The sequence below is a fragment of the Hibiscus syriacus genome, unplaced genomic scaffold, assembly GCF_006381635.1.
Source record: "Hibiscus syriacus cultivar Baekdansim isolate YM2019G1 unplaced genomic scaffold, ASM638163v2 tig00112000_pilon, whole genome shotgun sequence".
Classification (NCBI taxonomy): Eukaryota; Viridiplantae; Streptophyta; class Magnoliopsida; order Malvales; family Malvaceae; genus Hibiscus; species Hibiscus syriacus.
In genome coordinates this window covers 1,785,514-1,808,924 of record NW_024063235.1, presented here as the reverse complement: position 1 = coordinate 1,808,924, position 23,411 = coordinate 1,785,514, and the positions used below count along the sequence as shown (strand labels likewise).

The following is a 23,411-nucleotide window of genomic DNA, read 5'->3' as shown; positions in this document are numbered from 1 at the left end:
GACCTTCTGCTTTCTATTTCCTGCGCACCAAAGTAACTGCACCTTTTTCTCATACAACATCCTTAAAAGATAAAATAACAATACCACCACAAATACAACTATATGCAACTACATGATCCTAAAATGACTAAAATAAGCTTTTAAAAAACAATAACTTAAGTGAAAAAGGCCTTAAAATAGCCTTTTTAGGAAGTTATCACACCCCCAAACTTAAGCTATTGCTTGTCCTCAAGTAATGAATATCAATTAACATAAGCAGAATGTCATGGTAATTTTAAACAATAGGATAACAGAACAAAAATTGAATTTCAACCCTAAAAAAAATTGGCTTCAACATGCTAGAGATATCAATAATTCAAGTACTTTTCCCTAGGTCAAGATTCTTTGTGGTAGTGTGTGTGCGTGATTGTATCCAATCTATACTTAACAAATTTAAACAATTTCTAATCAAGTCCCCTAGTTTTTGCCTAGGCATTTACTCATTCATTGAGCACATTTTTACTCTCATTTTAATTTTTTTACAATTGTTGCTACGAAGGGAGTCAGCTCATCACACCTACCTTTTCACACTTTAGGTAAAAGGGAGTATACCTTCCACCCCTAAGCTAGTTAAGTAGAGTCATCCCGTGACTACTTTAATTCACTCATATGCGCGTGGTTTCTATTTATTAAAGAGAGTTCCAGGCAATGCCACAACAAAGAGGAGTGTCCCTCTACAGCTATGCCTAAGCATTTATTCACAGTCTCATATATAAAGGAGTTATATTAGATTTATCTTTCAAGCACAATACTAAATTTCAATGCCAAGACTAACTAGAGTTCATTCATAAATTTTTTCTAAATTTCTGAAGTATAGAGAAAATACAAATCGTGTAAAAATAATTCACAAAGCATCAAGCCCTAGAGTCAGTTCTATCATTCTCAATAGTCATTTATATTCAATTTCTAGCCTAACAATTTTATCATCATCGGGTATCATCAAGACATTTTATCTAATTGTCCTACCACTTATTGATGCCATGGCATAATGTTATGTTAATACTATCATGCACATGTTCTAGCAAGAACACTACCTCCCCCAAACTTAAGGGAATCATTGTCCTTAATGCTTAAAGAGAACTAAAAGAAATAAAACTATATGTCATGCAATGAAATGAAAAATGAATGCAAATGGATGCAAGTGGAGGTACCTTATGTTTTCTGTGGTGGTGTTGCCTTAAAGGTGTTGGCAGCTCCTCATCTTGTGCGCTTTCGTAGTGGTGCATTGATACGTCCAGCTGATGTTTTGGTACGTCGACCACTGCTTCATGTAGGAGAGGGATTAGGCACAGGAACTGGCCTTGGTGTTTTTTCAGCTGGAACAACAGGTGAGTCAAGTGTCTGGGAACGTTGAGGATATGGAGTCAGTTCTTCAATAGGAGTATTAGCGTCATCTTGCTCTGGATCGGGAGATGCCTTGGCATTGAATACTGGTAGAACTTCATCCAAAAAGCCCAGAAAATTCTGTTGGACATGGGGAAGTATTTTGTGGAACATCGTTTCCACCACAACATCTCTATGTTTAACATAACCAAAGAAATTTTTTACATCACCGTATAAAGCGTGTAAATGAGTCTGAGTTTACATAACAACTTCTTCGAGAGCAAGCATCCTTGCCTCGGCATTAGATTGTGTATCCTCTAACAACTTCTCATGAATAGGGGCCTTAGATTTGGGTTTTCAAGACCCAAAAATAATGGTAATATGGCCCTAGTAATACCTGAAACTCCAGATAAAATTTCATCAATCGCATTTTCACTTACCTCTTTCTTTCGACATAAAGCAGTAATCAAATGTAAAAAAACTAAAGCACTAGCCTTTTTACCTAAACATTCATGCAATTGTTGAACAATGATCCTACCCACATCAATAGAATGTGTTACCATAATCGAATGTAAGAGAATTAAATGTGAGAGATATATTGTAGTATTATGGGATGTTGGCATTAGCTTGTGTTCTAGAAAATGGTTCCACAGTTTGGCCCGTGGTTGGAGATATTCACGGTTAATCGAGTAGTAGTTGGTTTGGCGACCATTACATGAGGTATTTGCAAAGCATAAGTCCTCCAAAACTCCATCATAAGTGGCACTGTCAGCATCATTTTCAAACTTTGCATGTTGGTCTTCAACACCCTGCAAATGAAAGTATCGATTAATAGCAGTTGGTGTAAACTGAATATACTTACCTCTCACAAAAACAACATGTTGGTATGGTTTGGAAATGTTAGCATAAAATTCTTTCACCAATGAGGTATTCACTGAACCAAGGTGCCTTGAAAACTTGTGCCATTTGTGTGGAACAACTATATCCATCACGTCTGGTCCAAAACTGCCATCCACTTCATCCGTAAAGATGAGCCCTAACTCAAAAAAAAAAACTTCCAATTTTTGATGTTTTGAAACCTTGCTTTTGTTTCATCATTTTCGAACTACTGAGTAATAGGAGCTTCGGCTTCAGTGGGTCTCGTATGCACTATTTTTCCTCAAAGTTTTGACGAAAGAAAATTTTAAAAAGGAGTGAGTTTTGTGCTTAGAAAACTTGAGGAATTTCAGTTATAGACAATGGATAGAGAAATGTTAAAATAAGGAAATAAAATAAAAGAAAGGAATAAATCAAAAATAATCTTTTCCCCTAATTAATTGATTTGTCATTTCCTCCCTTGGTAACCGCTCCTTGCATGGTTGTAGTACTGTGGGTCCCCTACAAAAAACATTATCTACAAAATAAAATAAGAATAAAAATAAACGAATAAAATAAAATAATTATTTATGCACAGTCAACGAAATTCAATGCTGTGACATCGAAATTTAGTTCTCAGTTGGGCACACTTCAGCATCATGTAGATACAACACTGCCTTGTTTTGCAGTGGTGGAACTCCATTATAAGCTTTCATACGCTAGCCATTGAATTTGAAAATTGTCCCATCATATATATTCTTGATATTAATGACTCCATGGGGATAAACATAGTGCACCTCAAATGGATATGACCTTCGAGATTTAAGCTTCCCAAGAAAAAGTTTGAGCCTAGAATTATAAAGAAATACTTGTTGGCCAATATGAAAATGTTGTGGCATCAGTTTTTGGTCGTTCCACTTCTTGATTTTTTCCTTGTATATTCGTGCATTTTCATATGCTTGTGCTCTAAACTTTTCTAATTCATTAAGTTCCAGTAATCTCCGGTCCCCTGCTTATTGAGCATCAAAATTCAATTGCTTAATTTCCCAGTACGCCTTATGTTCAAGTTCAACCGGTAGATGACAAGACTTCCCATATACCAGCTTGAATGATGACATTCCCAAAGGAGTTTTGAACATTGTTCTATATGCCCAAAGTGCTTCATCTAACTTTTGTGACCAATCCTTTCGCCTTGGGTTCACCACTTTTTCTAAATTATGCATGATCTCTCGAGTGGATATCTCTACTTGGCCATTTGTCTATGGATGATATGTCGTGGCAATCTTATGATGAACTCCATATCTCCTTAATGCATTGGCAATCAACTTGTTATTGAAATGGGTTCCTTCATCACTAATGACAGCTCGAGGTACTCCAAATCGAGTGAAAATATGCTTGTACAAGAACTTAGGTACGGTTTTAGAGTCATTCCTTGGTGTTTCTATTGCTTCTACCCATTTTGATACATAATCCATAGCAAGGAAGATATAGAGATGTCCTCCGGAAGATGGGAATGGTCCCATGAAATCGATGCCCAAACACAAACAACTCTATTTCCAAAATGTTTTGCAGTGGCATTTCGTGTTGCCTGGATATGTTTCCAGTGCGTTGGAATCGATCAAAAGATTTTAAAATGCATGAGCATCTCTAAGTAGAGTTGGCCAGTAAAATTTTGATTGAAGGACCTTAGTAGCAGTCCTTGCTCCTCTACAATGGCTCCACTTAGGGATGAATGAAAATGGTATAGAATATCGCGTTCTTCTTCTTTAGGGAACACATCGTCTAGTGAGCTAATCAGCACAATGTTTAAATAAATATGGCTCATCCCAAAAAGAATATCTTGTATCGTGCTTGAACTTCTTTTTACCCTGGCAGTCCAAATCAAATTGCAATATTCCACTAGTAAGAAAATTAACAAGGTCAGCATACCACGGGATTGCCGTGACATATAAAATTTTCTCATCAGGAAATTCCTCTTGAATATCTACAGTGACATGGTATTCAAAATTATTCTCTAACCTAGATAAATGATCAACAACTTGGTTTTTAGTACATTTTATATCTACAACCTCTAAGTCAAATTATTGTAAAAGTAAGATCCACCTAATAAGTCTAAGATTTGTATCCCTTTTATTCACTAAGTGTTTTATAGTCGACTGAACAATAACTTTATTGCCTATTAGGTATGGACTAAATTTATCAAAAACATATACCATATCAAATAATTCTTTCTCATTCGTAGTGTAGTTCAATTGTGCTTCATTCAATGTGCGGCTAGAGTAATATATAACATGAAAAAGTTTACCTCGGTGTTGCCCCAAAACAGCTCCTACGTCATAACGTTTGCATCACACATCAGCTCAAATGATGATTTCCAATCAAGAGGAACTACAATAGATGTCAAGATCAATCATTTTTTCAACTTGGTGAATGCGCTGAGGAATAACTCGTCAAACACAAAGGGTTGGTTTTGTTGAACCAATGTGCATAAGGACTTAGAAATCTTTGATAAATCTTCTAAAAATCTAGCATGTCCAAGAAAACTCCTTATACCCTTGACCAAAGTTGGTGGTGGAAAATTTTCAATTACTTCAATTTTTGCTTTATCTACCTCAATGCCCTTGTGAGACATTTTGTGGCCTAACACAATTCCTTCAGTCACCATGAAGTGACATTTTTCCCAATTCAAGACCAAAACAGCTTCCTCGTATCTTTTAAGAACTTTTGCCAAATTACTGAGGCATCACTCAAAATCGTCTCCAAAAACAGAAAAGTTGTCCATGAATATCTCTAGGAAATCCTCAACCATATCCGAAAATATAGCTTGCATACAACATAGAAATGTTGTCTGGCATTACAGAGTCCAAAAGGCATCATTCTAAAGTAAAAAATTCCATAGGGATAAGTAAATATAGTCTTTTCCTGGTCCTCTGGTGCGATGAAATTTGATTGTACCCTAAGTACCCATCCAAAAAGCAATAGAATTTTTCCTACCAATCGATCCAACATTTGGTCGATGAAAGGTAGAGGAAAATGGTCATTCTTTGTAGCTTTGTTGAGTTTATGATAATTCATATGTATCCTCCATCCAGTAACAATGCGAGTGGGTAATAGCTCATTATCCTCATTGGTAACCACCGTAGTGCCTCTTTCTTCGGAAACATTGTACAGGGCTCACCCATGAGCTATTTAATATAAGATAAATCACTCCAGCATCAAGCCATTTCAAAATTTCTTTCATTACCACTTTCTTTATAATAGGGTTGAGTCTTCTTTGTGGTTTTATTGAATTGTCGTGACAATCTTCGAGCAAAATCTTATGCATGAAAATAGTGGGACTAATTCCTTTCAATTCAGCCATAGTCCAACCAAGCACTTTCTTATGTTGCATCAAAACACTTAACAAACTTTTCTCTTGTTTAGTAGTAAGGTTAGCAGAAATAATCACTGGTAAAGTGTTATCGCTACCCAAGTAAACATATTTAAGATGCCCTGGCAAAGTCTTAAGCTCTAGAGTAGGTGCATGTAATAGTGATGGCTTAGGAGGAATAAATTCATCAAAATTAAAGCTTCAAAATTCATACCTGATCTAGCTAGTAGTAAGCTAGATTGCTCCTCCAAAATTGAGAAGTTGTCATACTCCACTAGATTCAAAAACTTGCTGCGTGTTGTGAGTACTATAAAATTATACGCAGTTAATGTGCAAGTATACACAATCGAAAAAGTAATACAGTGATTAGTGAGTATCATCTCCACAGAGATTGGAAGGATCTTGAGTTTAGTTTATGCACTACTCTAAAGTAATTAAGTATAGATAATGGTATTTACAAATGATTATGTTGAGGAAAATGAAATGTGTATGAGTAACAAAAGGAAATGTTATGGCAAAGGAAAATGGTAAAGATAGCAAATAAATGAAATAACGTGATAACCCTCACACGGGAAACTAATTTGGGAATGAATGATGGGGAATGATTTAATATGCTAAAACTTATCTCTTTAGCATATTTAATCTATCTAAGCTTCACTTTCTCGAGGGAGTTTGCTGAAATTGCTCCCGCTATCTCTAGTCAAAGGAACCTAATAGAATAGAATGCCACAGAATCTACTCTCAGTCTCAACTATGGAAGCCTACACTATTGATAAAAACTACCCCTCTTGATCTTTGAAATCCTATCTTAGTCTCTCTCAAGCACTAAGGGATTTGGATATAGTACTACTATGTCGGTTCTAAGTTTAAGAAAATACTAAACCCCATTTCTTATGTAGATCTTACTTGTGTTTCTCTCGAGTACTACAAGTATTAATGACTAAGTTTCTCTTGAACACATAGTCTTCATCTAAATAATGGACACTCTCATGCCTCCTACAAACTTAGATGATGAAGCATTCATAAGAAAAACAAGTAAATACAAAAAGATAAATATAAATCTACCATTAAAATAATGTTAAACATCCATAAAATCAACCCCACCAAATAAAGTTAGTTCATGGTGTAGTTCAAATATTCCATGAAATAAAACACAAAAATCATTCATTCCAAACAAACCAACTAAAATAAATCAAAGAAAACAGTAAAGAGATTGAGGAAAAAACCCTCAACTACGCTGCTCCTCAACCACCACGAACCGCCTTAGCTCCCGATCTCCTCTCGGACGCCTAGCTCGACACCCCCTCGAGCTTCACCAATGGAGGAACACCAAGAAAATGGAGGAAGAAAACGATGGAGAAGATGATGATTTTTCTAGCTTGGTAACACTCTCTCTCTTGTGAGGCATCCTTTAATAATAAAAATATCTAAGGGTATTCTTGGGAGTTTTACACTAAAAATACCCATCATACCCCCAAATTGATTCATTGGGAGTGAAGTTTATCTCTACAGGTGGCAGTGGACACTTTCAGGTGGTTATAAGCAGCAAACATGTGATTTGACAACTATCCTTTTGTGAAAACATTTTTTGTCATTTTCTGCACCAGAAATGCCAAGACATTTTGATCTGCTTCAACAATGTGTGATGTCATGGCATTCCTTCCCAGCTGGCCATTTTGCTTGTTATTTCCTACATATCACTAAAAACCACACCTTCCTCCTCATACAACACCTTAATAAAATAAAATAACACAACCACCAAAAATGCAATTATATACAACTACATACATCTAAAATGACCTATATGTACCCTTAAACAAACAATAACTTTAGTGAAAAAGACCTTAAAATTAGTTTTTTACTGAGTCATCACACCCCAAACTTAAGCTATTGCTTGTCCTCAAGCAATGGATAGCAATTAACATAATCAAAATATCATGGCAATTTTCAACAATAGGACATCAAGACAAAAATTAAATTTCAACCCTCAGAAAAATTGGCTTCAACATGCTAGACATATCAAGAATTCAAGTACTTTTCCCTAGGTCAAGATTCTTTATGGTGTTGTGTGCGCGTGATTGTATCTAATCTATACTTAACGAATATAGGAAATTTCTATTTGAATTCCCTAGTTTTGCCACGACATTAACTCATTGATTAAGCATATTTATACTCGCTTTTCACATAATACACTTTTTTCTTTCTTTTTACGTTGCTACTAAGGGAGTCAGTTTATCACACCTACCATCCCACACTCTAGGTGAAAGGGAGCATACCTTCCACCCCCAAGATAGTCAGGTAGAATCATCTCGTGACTACTTTCATTCACTCATATGCGCATGGTTGCCATTTATTAAAAAGAGTTCCAGGCAATGCCACATCAAAGAGGAGTATCATTCTATAGCTATACCGAAGAATTTATTCATGATTAAACAAAATTCAGACATAAGGGAGTTCTTAAAAAGGGATTTATCATTTAAGTATAATACCATATTTTAATGCCAAGGCTAACCAGATTTCTTTCATAAAAACTTCCTAAGTTCCTTAAGTATAGAGAACATACAAATCGTGTAAGAATAATTCACAAAGCATCAAGCCCTAGAGTCAGTTCTATCATTCTCAACAGTCATTTACATTTAATTTCTAGCCTAAAAAGTTCATCATCATCGGGTATCATTAAAACATTTCATCTAACTTTCCAACCATTTATTGATGTCATGGCATAACGTTATTTCATCTAGTAGTCATTTGAAGCTCATGGGGCAAAACCACTCATTACTTGCAAGGTTTGACGAAAGACGTTGGGGTAATGAAACAAGGTACTCAGCCCATGACTAGTGGAGTATGAAGACTTAAAGACCTACTAGAAATTGTCTAGAGTTTGAAGATCTACCAAGTGTACCTCAAAATATTTTTGGCCTTACTGTGTTAGGATTTAAGAAGATCAAAGATCAACCAAAAAATATCAAGAATGGGTGAAGTAGCTTTTTAAGAGTTTAAGAAGTAAGGAGTAAAAGGATAGGAAAATTTTGCACAATGATTTATAGTGAACATGACAGACACATTTTGGGTCAATGCCTCAAAATCCTCATACATTTATTATACATTTCACATATTCATTATTAAAACATAAATGACTAATAAAGATAATTTTTCTCATCGAAATGAAAAAACATTGGACATACCACATTCTCATAGAACTCGGTTCAAAGCTCGAAAAATGGAAGCTAGGCTAGAAGAGATCGAGGAAAACTTTGCCAAGCTCCAAAACGGTCTGGAAAAAAGAATACTCCAGAACCAAAAGGTCACTATGGACACTATCACAAATAATCAAATAAGACTTGTTAATCAGATTGTAGTCAGGCTGGTAGGCCTAAACTTTGTAAACATCCTTGGGGGAGAGAGATCTGAAGAAATAATGGCACTACCACCACCATGGAAGCTGGTATTCACACCATTAAATTTTTAGGGGTTTCCAGGGAACTCTACTACCATGAAGCCATGAGTATTCATGGTAAACCCTATAAATAAGGAAGACTATCGTATCCCATACTTTGATAAGGAAGATAAGTCAAAGAAAATGGAAGACAAAATTAAACAATTAGAGGACCGAATAAAGATTATGATAGTATAATTAGCTGAATAGGGTTCATATTAAGACCTAGAAAGACCTCGCTAAGTTTTTCTTGGAACAATATAAGCATCTGAGCGATATGATATCTGATCGAATACCCTTGCAAAACATGGAAATAAAGCATAATGAGAGATTTCAGACAATATGTACAAAGATGAAGAGATATTGCAATTCAACTGTGCCCACCATTAATTGAAAGAGAGTTCGTTACTCTATTCATGGATACACTCATGTCACCCTACATTGACCACATGATGGGATCTGGTACCAAAAATTTCTCTAATATTGTCATGTGTAGGGAAATAATTAGTACTGATGCAAAGAATAAAGCCGAGATCAACGGAGTAGAGTCTTGCTCAACCGATCATTGGAGCAAATCTCATAAACAAGTTCTAGAAAAGATTCTCATCAGTTTAATTCCTATAACATATGAAGAGTTACTTCACAAGCTTTTTGAGAAGAACCTTCTAAATACTGCTTAATCAAAACCAAAAGAGTCCCCATATCCTGAAGTTTATGATGTCAATGCTATATGCAACTACCACATAGGGAGTTCAGGACATACTACCGAGAATTATGGGGCACTAAAGCGCAAGGTCTATAATTTAATCGATTCATGAGAATGGATATTCGAAGAATAATAATACATTCTTATGCATTCCCCATGACGCACTTGCATTCTATCTTGTTCAAACTTATTTGTTATTTTTTAAAAGTCTCTTGACGTTCAACATACTGAATAAAATGCTACCTTTTAAGGTTATGAGAAATGTGTAAATTTTAACCTTGAAGTTAATTAAATATCAATTGAATTAAAAGTTCTTTTAAGAATAAAGATTATAGACCTTGGACAAGTAACATGATTGCACACCTCCTAAAAATAGATCTCTTTGATATTTCACCCAAGACAAGATCCATTGATTCTATACTAAAACAAAACCACTTGGTTACACTTCCTCAAAATATTACTCCAAAGCCATACTTTAGTCTTCTTAGGCACAAATGAGGCATTCTTCTAATAAAAGTTACAAGTTTAGTACGAGTATTCTTACGAACAGGTAAGGTGAGGCATTCAATGTACACGATACTACTAGACCATTTAGACTACAGTTCTATTAAGGATGTTCAATGATGATTCATGATCTATACAACTGGGATAGTGGAGTTGATAAATTTAGCTTAAGACACTATCTTAGAAATTGAGCTATAAGGATGAAATTCCCTGACTTTCACTAACACTCATACTATAACAAATTCTTCTTGATGAGCTTAAGAGATCTTGAAATCTATAACTCGGGAAAGTAATGCATTATTAATGAAAGCTAATTTTAACATTTTTGGGGGCACTCCGCTGAAATTAGTAAGATTTTAATCTTCAGAGGTAATATCAGAAGCAACTTGGAGGTAATGTTCGATGCTTTATAAAGTGAGTTTCGTTCGAGTTATCAAGTCCAAGACTTTCTGATGCTTGAATCATTTAATTAAGGGTATTCAACTAAAGTAATGGGTCATGTTAATAACCTTAACTTTATGAATACGATAACATTCAGATCATGAAACTAATCTCTATGTGTCGAGTTGAATCTCATAGTAAAATCTAAAACGAGGACTTTAAAGTTAATGAAGTACAATTTAAATAAAGTCGGTAAGGCCTAAATGTTAAATTGAGATTGAGTTCCGATGAAAGGTGGACTAAGGGAGTTAAGAAATATTTTTATAGTTGACTACACAAAAACACTAAGGAGTTTTGTTTTTAGATCAATATTTCTTCACTAGTTTTGCTAAAGGAGTCTACGAAACATAAACAAATGGAAGATTTTATAGAACAAAAATATGAACGCTCTCTAAAATGTCTAGCACTACAATACCGAATGCGCCCACATGGGCATTTCATGCAATTGCTAGCAATTTTCACGATCTCATTGGAGGTCAAGGGCAACTCAAAGGTATATAGTCACTAAACCAATGAACCCTCGAAAAACCCTATCTAAACCCTTCCCAAACTAACCTTTACCATTAATCTTGACTCTTGTCAAAGAAATATAACTTTGAAAGATTAAAAGAGCATTTTATTCTCTTGATATTTAATGAACTCGTGTTTTAAAATTTGCTTTAATGGTGAGCCTAAAACTAGGGGAATAATTTTATCTTTTTAAAAAAAATTCTCACATTTTGAAAAATAAAAAAAAAAGGAAAATATTTTTGAACAAGATAACTTCTCTAGGGAATGCATCTTGAAAGTTAAAATGTATCTCAGATGTGGAAGCTCGGGATCAATGGTAGGGCAAGGATTTGTTGAAGAATTAAGAAAAAAAATTTCAAGCAAAGAATTACAGTGACATGCTCGACCAAGATTATGAGAAAGAATGAAGGTTTCGAGAATGTAGACTTCTCGTACACCTCTTCATCATTATCATTCATGAAAGCATGCACTTGCATCACTGACATATTTGCATCAAGAATATATCATTCATCTTTATGATCATTTTTCTCACATGAGAATACTTTCAAATTTTCTTTTCTTAAGATTATTTCTTTACCTCTCTTGAAGATTCCATTCAAAAACCTCAGAAAAATTGTCTTTTTTAAGACCACAAGACTATTTTTTCTTTCTTGACGTTTCATTAATTTGTTCCTTGAAAAAAAGTCTTTCTGAAGACCATTTATCTGTCTCGAGGATATCTTTAATATTTTCAAAGAGTCTCATCTTTCTTAAAAACCATTTTTCCTCTCTTGGGAATTGTTGCGTGTTGTGAGTACTATAAAATTATACGCAAATAATGTGCAAGTATACACAATTGCTCAAGTAATAAAGTGATGAGTGAGTATCGTCTCCACAGGGATTGGGTGAAATTACAAAAGTCTAACCAAAGCAAAGAACTAATCTATCTATGTATAGTTAGTCTTAATATATAAAAATGTCATGGCAAATGAAAATTGTATGAAAGTTGATATGGAGTGATGGTCTGATGGTGTAGCAGATGGAAATGTAGTGGCAAGAATAGATGTTTAGTGTTGAAAATGGGTTAATGTCAAGGCAATAAGAAATGGTAAAAATAGTAAATAAATAACAAATAAAATGATAAGAAGATAATGCTCACATGGCAAGCTTCCATTGGAATGAATGATAGGGATTGATTTAAGGATGCTAAACTTATTTCTCAGGCAGATTTATGATATCTAATCTTTACTTACTAGACAGGGTTTTCCTAAAGTGTTCCCGCTATCTCTAGTCAAAGGAACTTAACAAACTAGGATGCCAAGGCATCTTCTCTCACTCAACGATGTTGACAACCCACTCTATTGATAAAAACACCCTATTTAGTCGTTGAAATACTCCTAGTCTCTCTCGAGTACGAAGGGATTAGGATATAGTATTCCTAGGTCGGTTCAAAGCCCCTTGAAAACACTATAGCCCATTGCTTATGAGGATCTTGTCTTGTGTTTCTCTCGAATACTACAAGTATTTTTAGCTTAGGTTTCTCTCGAACACCTAACCTTCATCTAAGAAATGGACACTCTCATGCCTCTTACAAGCTTAGATGGTGACATATTCATAAGCAAAGCAAACAAATAACAAAGATAAACATAAATATACCATTAAAATAAAGTTTAAATAACCATTAAACCAACCACCACTAAATAAGTTAGTTCATGGTGGGGTTCGAAATATCCACAAAATAAATCATGAAAATATTCGTTCCAACAACCCAAGAATAATATAAAAATAATAGAAAAAGGGAAGTGAGAAGAAGCCTTCGACGCGCGCCACCGGAGGTCTCCTCGGCCACCATAAACCACCTTAGCTCGCTAACTCCTCTCGGCGCTTAGCTTGCCACTCCTTGAAGATTTATCAATGGAGGAAAACCCAAGGAAGAATAATTGAAAAGGAAAATAAAAATATGATTTTTTGCTCTGTGTATGTGTGTGTCTTGTCGTGTATCCTTCTCTCCCTTGAGGTGTCATATATAATAAAAAATATCTAGGGGTAATGATTAGGTTGTTGGGTGCAAAATACCCCTCATACCCCTAGAATCACACCATAAACGTGAACCTTATCCTCCAGGTGGCAGTGGTCCTCTGGCAGGCGGTTACAATAATCATTTCACGTGCAGTGCCAACTGTCCTCGTACAGCTGTATCTTTTTTTCATTTTCTGTTTTGAAAATACCAAGGCATTTCAACCTGCTTCAACAACGTGTGATGTCGCAGTATTACTTCCCAAAGAGTCCTTTTGTCTGCTATTCCCTACACACCACAAACAGTTGTACCTTCCTCTCATATAACACTATTAAGAAATAAAACAACACTACCACCACATATGCAACTATATGCAACTACATGATCCTAAAATAACTAGAATGGGCTTTTAAATAAATAATAACTTAAGTGAAAAAGGCCTTAAAAATAGCCTTTTTAATAAGTTAATAAACCCCCAAACTTAAGCTATTACTTGTCCTCAAGCAATGGATAACAATTACATAAGCAGAATGTCATGGTCATTTTCATCAATAGAACAGTAGGACAAAATTGAATTTCAACCCTCAGAAAAATAGGCTTCAACATGCTAGACATATCAAGAAATCAAGTAACTTTCCCTAGGTCAAAATCCTTTGTGGTCATGTGTGTGCGTGATTGTATCCAATATATACTTAGCAAATTTAGACAATTTCTACTCAAGTCCCCTATTTTTTGTCAAGGCATTTACCTATTCATTAAGCACATTTTTACTCCTTTTTTACTGATTTTTTTTAAATGCTGTTACGAAGGGAGTCAGCTCATTACACCTACTCTTCCACACTCTGGGTGAAAGGGAGCATACCTTCCACCCCGAGCTAGTTAAGTAGAGTCATCCCGTGACTTCTTTCATTCACTCATATGCGCAAGGCTGGCATTTATTAAAGAGAGTTTCAGGCAATGCCATGACAAAGAGGAGTGTCCTTCTACAGCCACGCCTAAGCATTTATTCACAGTTTCATACATAGGGGAGTTGTTTTTGATTTTTCATTTAAGCACAATACTATATTTCAATGCCAAAACTAACTAGAGTTCATTCATAAAAATTTTCCAAATTTTCTAAGTACAGAGAACATACAAATCGTGTAAAAGTTTTTCACAAAGCATCAAGCCCTAGAATGAGTTCTATCATTCTCAACAGTCATTTACATTCAAATTCTAGCCTAACAAAATCATCATCATTGGGTATCCTCAAAATATTCTATATGACTGTCCTACTACTTACTGATGCCATGGCATAATACTACGCTAATGCTATCATGCATAAGACCTACTAAGAACACTACCTCCCCCAAACTTAAGGGAAGCATTATCCTCACTGCTTAAAGAGAACTAAACTAAATAAAAACTAAATGCCATGCAATGAAATGCAAACTAAATGAAAATGAATGCAAGTGAGGTACCTCAGGATTTGCGTGGTGGTGTTGCCTTGGAGCTACTAACAGCTCCTCGCCTGGTGCACTTGCGTAGGGGTGCTGGGCTGGACTCTGAAGAAGTAGAGTTATAATGCACAATATTCTTACATCCAACCGTGGTTTTGGTGCGGCGACCATTACGTGGTGCATGAACGAGACTTGGTGTTTTTTCAACAGGGATAGTAGGTGGATATTAAAGGGTGTCAAAATGGTGCGGATCAGGTGTCTCGGAACGGTGCTGATCGGGAGTCGGGTCATCAACTAGAGGATCGATTGCATCTTGCTCGGGCTCTGGAAATGCCTTGGCATTGAATGCCGACAAAATTTCGTCAGGAAAGCTAGGTAAATTCCATTGACCGTGGGGAATAATTTCTTGAAACATCGATTCCACCATAACATCTCTATGCTTCACATATCCAAAGAAATTATGGATGTCACTGTGTAAAGCATGCAAGTGAGTTTGAGTCTGTATCACAGTTTCCTCGCGAACAAGCAATCTTGCCTCAGCATTTGATTGTGTAGTACCTGCAGATTGCTCATGAACATAGTCTTTAGACTTGAGATTTTCAATTCCCAATAGCAGTGGTAACCTAGCACTAGTAATGCCCGATAATCCAAGAAAAATTTCATTAAAAGCATTTTCATTGACCTTTTTCTTATGACACAAAGCAGTAATTAAGTTAGGAAACACTAAAGCACTTGCCTTTTTACCAAAACATTCATGAACTTGATGAACAATAATACTATCAACATCAATAGTACGAGATACCATTATCGAGTGTAAAAGCAGTAAGCGAGAAAGTGATATCATCGTATTGTGGGAAGTAGGCATGAGTTTATGTTTAAGGAAGTGATTCCATAACTTGGCTCGCGGTTGAAGACACTCCCGGTTGACCGAGTATCTACTGGTTTGATGGCCATTCCACTCAGTGTTTTCAAAGCATAAGTCCTCAAGAAGTCTGTCGTAGGTGGTGATATCGGCCTCATTTTCAAACGCGGCATGTCGGCCCTCCACATCCTACAAATGATAATACCGATTAATCACAGAGGGTGTAAACCGAATCTGTTTAACTCACACGAAAATGGAGTGTTGGTTTGGCTTGGAAATATTTACGTAAAACTCCTTAACCAACGAGGCATTCACCGAACCCGGATGCCTTGCATATTTCTTCCATTTAAGCGGTGTAACGATGTCCATTACGTTGGGACCAAAGCCACCATCAGTCTCCTCAGTAAAAATGAAACCCAACTTAAAGAAAAGTTTTCGGTTTTTGAAGTTTTGGAACCGTGCCTTGGCTTCCTCATTTTCAAATTGTTGAAAAGTGAAACCTTCGGGTGCAGCCGGTCTTGTGCGCACCATTTTCAACGGTTGTGAAGTAAGAAAAATGAAAAAGGAATTAGCTTTTGAAAGCTTTGGGGAGTTTTGGCTACGGAGAAAAAGAGTGAAGAATATGAGGAAATAAAAGAAAAAGTAAAAATTAAAATGAAATAGAAAGAGTTAAGGATGAAAGAGAAAAGAAAAAGTTAAAAATTTGAAAGGAAAATGGGGTGATGGGACGATTAAGAAATGAATGGATGTGGGGGTTAGTACGTGTACGGGAAGGAAAATAAAACTGCCAAAAGTAATGATAGTGATAGGACAAACCTGAGGAAAGAGAAAAAGAAATGTCAGAAATAAAATACATTAAAAAGAAACAAATCGAAAGAATATCTCTCCAATTAATGTGTTGTCCTTTTCTCCCTTTGGTAACCGCTCCTTGCACGGTTTACAACACTATGGTCCCTACAAATCAAATCAATAATTATCTACAAAATAAAATAAAAGAAACGATTAGATTTAAATTTTTTATTTATGAACATACACAAATTCAATGTCGTGGCATTGAAATTTGGTTTTCCTCTATGCACGATTCAACATCGTGCAGATGTAATACTTCCTTGTTGTGCGATGGTGGAACTCCAGTATAGGCATTGAGACGCTAGCCATTAACTTTAAAGATCGTCCCATCTGTATTTTTAATGTCCACAACTCCATGGGGGTAGACATAATGCACCTCAAATGGCTCTGACCATCGAGATTTGAGCTTTCCAGGAAAGAGTTTAAGTCTGGAGTTATAGAGCAAGACTTGTTGGCCCACATGAAAATGCCATGGCATAAGTTTCTGGTCATGACACTTCTTGGTTTTCGCTTTGTAAATTCGAGCATTCTCATATGCTTGTGCTCTAAACTCTTCCATTTCCTTAAGTTCCAGTAGTCTCTTCTCCCCAACTAGTTGAGCATCAAAATTCAATTGCTTGATGACCCAATAAGCTTTATGTTCAAGTTCAACCGGGAGATGACAAGCTTTCCCATATACTAGCTTGAAGGGTGACATCCTCAAAGGAGTTTTGAATGCTATTCTATACGCCCAAAGTGCTTCATCCAACTTTGGCGACCAATCCTTACGCCTTGGGTTCACCACTTTCTCTAAAATCTACTTGATCTCGCGAATGGATATCTCAGCTTGGCCATTTATCTGCGGATGATATGCCGTGAAAATCTTATGTCGAACTCCATATCTATTCAATGCCTTGACAATCAACTTGTTATCAAAGTGGGTTCCCTCATCACTTATGATAGCACGAGGTACTCTAAACTGAGTGAAAATATACTTGTGTAAAAACTTGAGTACGGTCTTAGAGTCATTCCTTGATGTTGCTATTGATTCTACCCACTTTGACACATGATCCACATCAAGCAATATATAAAGATTTCCTCCAGAGGATGAGAATGGTCCCATGAAATCGATGCCCTACAGATTAAACAACTTTATATCCAGAATATTTTGCAGTGGCATCTCATGTCGTCTAGATATGTTTCCAGTCCGTTGGCATCGATCACAAACTTTGTAAAATTCTTGGGCATCTCGAAAAAGAGTTGGCCAGTAAAAGCCTGATTGCAGGACCTTAGCAGCAGTCCTTGCTCCACCAAAATGGCCTCCATATGGGGCCGAATGACAATGGTACAAAATGTCGCGCTATTCCTCTTCGGGTACACATCGTCTAATGGGCTGATCGGCACAATGCTTAAACAAATATGGCTCGTCCCAAAAATAGTGTCTTGCATCATGCTTGAACTTATTTTTAGCCTGTCTGTCTAAATCAAAATGCAAAATTCCACTAACATGAAAATTAACAAGGTCAGCGTACCACGGGATTGCCGCGGCATATAACATTTTCTCATCAGGAAATTTCTCTTGAATTTCTACAGTGTCATGGCATTCGAATTGTTCTCTAGCCTAGATAAGTGATCAACAACTTGATTCTCAGTTCCTTTTCTATCTACCACCTCTAAGTCGAATTCTTGCAAAAGTAAGATTCACATAAAAAGTCTAGGCTTGGCATCTTTTTTTTTCACTAAGTATTTTATAGTTGAATAATCAGTGTGAACAATAACTTTAGTGCCTATTAGGTAAGGTCTAAATTTATCAAAAGCAAATACCACGACAAGTAATTATTTCTCAGTAGGGGTGTAGTTCAATTGTGCTTCATTTAAAGTGCGACTAGAATAATAAATAACATGAAAAATTTTACCTCGGCGTTGCCTCAAAACAGCTCCTACTGCATAATCGCTTGCATCACACATCAACTCAAATGGTGATGTCCAATCGGGAGGAACTACAATGGGTACCGAGATCAGTTGTCGTTTCAGCTCAGTAAATGCGCTGAGGCATAACTCGTCAAACACAAAGGGTTGGTTTTGTTGAAGCAATGTGCACAAGGGCTTAGAAATCTTGGAGAAATCTTTGATAAACCTTCTATAGAATCCAGCATGTCCAAGAAAACTTCTTATACCCTTGGCCGAAGTTGGTGGTGGCAATTTTTCAATCACTTTAATCTTCTCCTTGTATACCTCAATACCCTTGTGAGAAAATTTGTGGCCTAATACAATGCCTTCAGTCACCATGAAGTGACATTTTTCCCAATTTAAGACCAACTCAACCTCTTCGCATCTTTTGAGAACTTTTGCTAAATTGCTGAGGCATCGTTCAAAATCGTCCCCACAAACAGAAAAGTTATCCATGAAAATTTCCTTGAAATCCTCAACCATGTCTGAAAATATGGCTTGCATATATCGCTGAAATGTTGTCGGGGCATTACAGAGTCCGAAAGGCATCCTCCTAAATGCAAATATTCCATAGGGACAAGTAAATGTAGTTTTTTCTTGGTCCTCTGGTGCGATGGCAATTTGATTGTACCCCGAATACCCATCCAAAAAGCAATAAAATGATTTGATAGCAAATCGATCCAATATTTGGTTGATGAAAGGTAGAGGAAAATGGTCATTCTTTGTAGCTTTGTTGATTTTTCAATAGTCCATGTATATCCTCTATCCGGTAACAGTGCTAGTGGGTAGTAGCTCATTCTCCTCATTCGTAACCACCATCGTGCCTTATTTCTTCAGAACACATTGGACAGGGCTCACCCATGAGCTATTCGAGATAGGGTAAATCACTCCAGCATCAAGCCATTTCAGAATTTCTTTCATCACCACTTGCTTCATAACATGATTGAGTCTTCTTTGTGGTTCGATTGAATTACCGTGGCAATCTTCAAGCAGAATCTTGTGCATGCAGATCGTAGGACTAATGCCTTTCAAATTAGCCATCGTCCAACCAATTGATTTCTTATGCTGCATCAATACACTTAACAATCTTTGCTCTTAGTTAGCAGTAAGGTTAGCGGAAATAATCATTGGTAAAGTCTCATCGCTACCTAAGTAAGCATATTTAAGATGCCATGGCAAAGTTTTAAGTTCTAAATTAGGTGCATGCAATAATGAAGGCTTAAGAGGAATAAATTCATCAAAATTCAGAGGTTCAAAATTCATACCTGATCTAGCTTGTAGTAAACTAGATTGCTCCTCCAAAATTGGGAAGTTGTTGTACTTCACTAAGATTTTATCATCCACCCAATAATCATTTTCTGCTAGCTGAATGAAATTGTTCTGGCAAAGCTCTTCAGTCTCTTCTTCGATCACTGAGTTCAATTCAGAAATGCCTTGGCATTCTTCAGTGTCATTGACATATTTGTGCGTTTGAAACAACATGACAGTCACACACTGATCAACCACTCTCATGGTGAGTTCACCTTTTTCACAGTCTATCAGTATACGTCTAGTGGCTAGGAAAGGTCTTCCCAAAATAATAGGTGCCTTGGCATCAACTTCGCAGTCCAAAATTAAAAAGTCGACTGGAAACACAAACTTATCCACCCGTACTATAACATCCTCGACTCTCCCTTCAGGTTTCACATGGGATCTGTCGGCAAGTTGTAAAATAATTGAGGTGGGTCTTGCATCTCCTCTGCCAAGCTTCAAGAATATCAATTTCGACATTAAGTTGACACTTAAACCAAGATCACATAGTGCATTTCCAATGAAATTAGCTCAAATCGAACAAGGAATAATGAAGCTGCTCGGATCATTTTGCTTTGGCGGTAACTTACTCAATGAAGAACAAAATTCTGTTGCCGTGGCAACAGTCTCTACTTTCATCTTCTTGGTACATATTTCCTTCATAAATTTGGCATACATCGGCATCTGTTCAATAGCTTCCAAGAGAGGTACTTTGATATGGAGTTGATCAAGAATATCCACGAACATCTTGAACTGAACTTCATCATTATGCTTCTTCAATCTTTGCGGGAAGGGTGGTGGAGGTCTAGCTTCCTTAACTGCAGTAGTAGAAATAGCTTTTTTGCCTTGGCATCAGAATCTGGTGCCTTAGTTGAATCCTCCCTCCTTGTCATTCTCAGTAATGCTATCATCATGCAATTCAACTTCTCCATTGCCATTAGTGGGAATATAGTCATCACTAGCTTTGACTTGTTGATTGATTTGTGTTCCACTCCTAAGAGTTAACACATTACAATGCTCCTTTCGATGCCCTTTAGTGACTTCAGTATCACTTGGCAAACGTCCTTGCTAACGCTCTTGCAATGCCGTAGCAATCTGACCAACTTGACCTTCCAAAGCTCTCAGAGACGAGCTATGGCTTTGAAGTAAGGTGCCTTGACTATGAAGTAAAGCTCCTTGATTCTTAATTGAAGTAGAATGGTCTTGCAACATTGTCTTCGTAGTAGATATAAACTCTTGAATTGTAGCTTCCAAGGAACTCATGTTTGCTGAAGTTGAAGCTCCTTTGTTGGCATTATGCCATGTCATAACATTCTAGTAACCTTGAGTCTCATTATGATTCTACTGCCGAGTAGGTTGACTAGTATTGTGGGCTCCTTGATTTCCCCATGAGAAATTGGGGTGCTGACGCCATCCAACATTATAAGTGTTAGAGTAAGGATTGATGTTGTCTCGATTGTAATTGCCTATAAAGTTGATGGACTCATGGTTTGTCGGGCATTCGCTCTCGTGATGATTACCTTGACATAACAGACATGCCAAGCTAGTTGCTTTTACTTCCTTTACCTCAGTAGAACGTTGTAAGTTTTTCAGCATATTGGTGATAGTTGAGAGTTGAACGGACACCGAATCCTCGACATCTAACTCGAATGCTCCAGGTGCTCACCTCCCACTCCCAAGTCTTGAGGAAAGAAACTGATAGTCATTGTTAGCAATTCTGTCCAAGATATCAAACGCCTCAGTAGGTGATTTATCCAGCAATGTCCCATTTGTTGAGGCATCCAGTAACATCCTCGTGGGTGCATTAACTCCACTATAGAACATGACTACTTGAGTCCAATCATGAAAACCATGATTTGAACACTTTTGAAGCAAACTCTTGTAACGATCCCAACACTCATAGATGGATTCATCGTCTCCCTGGCGAAAAGATGCTATGTCATTCCTTAGTTGTGTATTCATGTTTGGTGGGTTATACCTCAATAAGAAACTATTGCAAAGATCAACCCATGATTCCATTGAACCGGAAGGTACACTACTCAACCAAGCCCTTGCTTGGTCACACAATGAATACATAAATAACTAATTTCAGAACATCCTCATGCACTCATTCTAGGTGAAAAGAATCACAAACTTCCATAAAATTTCGAATGTGCTGTCTGACATCTTCATTTGGCATACCCCTAAATTGCCCAATAGAATTCAACATGTTGAACATGTCTGGTTTAAGCTCAAAATGTGCAGCTTGAATTTCGGGTGCCACAATTCCAAGATTCAGATTATACAACATCGGATTTAAGTGATCTCGAACAACGCGCGACTTACCAACATGTTCAGCATTGTCTAATGTCACGGCATTATGATTTCCATCATCCTAACCAATGCCTTGGTTTCCAATCTGATACATATTTCATTGAGCGTGTTGAGCATGTCTCCTTTGTCTAAAGAGTCTTTCAATCTCAGGTTCTATCGGCTCCAAAGGCTCTTCAGAATTTTTTTCTAGGCATACACTAAATAAACCTGAAAAATGATAAAACAAAAATATAAGGTAAACTCTACATAAATAAAAATGCAAAAACAAAATGCTCTGGAAAAACTAAATAACTTCAGGCTGTCAATCCCCAGCAACGACGCCAAAAACTTGTTGCGTGTTGTGAGTACTATAAAATTATACGCAAATAATGTGCAAATATACACAATCGCTCAAGTAATAAAGTGATGAGTGAGTATCGTCTCCACAGGGATTGGGTGAAATTACAAAAGTCTAACCAAAGCAAAGCACTAATCTATCTATGTATAGTTAGTCTTAATATATATAAATGTCACGACAAATGAAAAGTGTATGAAAGTGGATATGGAGTGATGGTCTGATGGTGTAGCATATGGAAATGCAGTGGCAAGAACATATGTTTAGTGTTGAAAATAGTGTAATGTCAAGGCAATAAGAAATGGTAAAAACAGTAAATAAATAGCAAATAAAATGATAAGAAGATAATCCTCACGTGACAAGCTTCCATTGGAATGAATGGTAGGGATTGATTTAAGGATGCTTAACTTATTTCTCAGGCAGATTTATGCTATCCAATCTTTGCTTACTCGACAGGGTTTTCCTAAAGTGTTCATGCTATCTCTAGTCAAAGGAAACTAACAGAATAGGATGCCAAGGCATCTACTCTCACTCAACGATGTTGATGACCCACTCTATTGATAAAAACACCCTTTTTAGTCGTTGAAATCCTCCTAGTCTCTCTCGAGTACGAAGGGATTAGGATATAGTATTCCTAGGCCGGTTCAAAGCCCATTGCTTATGAGGATCTTGTCTTGTGTTTCTCTCGAATACTACAAGTATTTTTAGCTTAGGTTTCTCTCGAACACCTAACCTTCATCTAAGAAATGGAAACTCTCATGCCTCTTACAAGCTTAGATGGTGAAGCATTCATAATCAAAGCAAACAAATAACTAAGATAAACATAAATATACCAATAAAATAAAGTTTAAATAACCATTAAACCAACCACCACCAAATAAGTTATTTCATGGTGGGGTTCGAAATATCCACAAAATAAATCATGAAAATAATTGTTCCAACAACCCAAGGTGTATCCTTCTCTCCCTTGATGTGTCATATATAATAAAAATATCTAGGGGTAATGATTAGGTTATTGGGTGCAAAATACCCCTCATACCCCTAGAATCACACCATAAGCGTGAACCTTATCCTCCAGGTGGCAGTGGTTTTCTGGCAGGCAGTTACAACAATCATTTCACTTGCAGCGCCAACTGTCCTTGTACAGCTGTATCTTTTTGTTGTTTTCTGCTCTGAAAATTCCAAGGCATTTCAACCTGGTTCAGCAACGTGTGA

General features: G+C 36.6%; 1 non-coding gene across 1 annotated transcript; it reads left to right on the top strand.

Annotated features, from left to right (window-relative positions):
• Positions 1-21,395: 21,395 nt before the first annotated feature.
• LOC120174152 lies at positions 21,396-21,502 on the top strand. The gene has a single exon (XR_005521132.1). It is a non-coding gene; the product is annotated as a small nucleolar RNA R71 (small nucleolar RNA).
• The last annotated feature ends 1,909 nt before the right edge of the window (positions 21,503-23,411 follow it).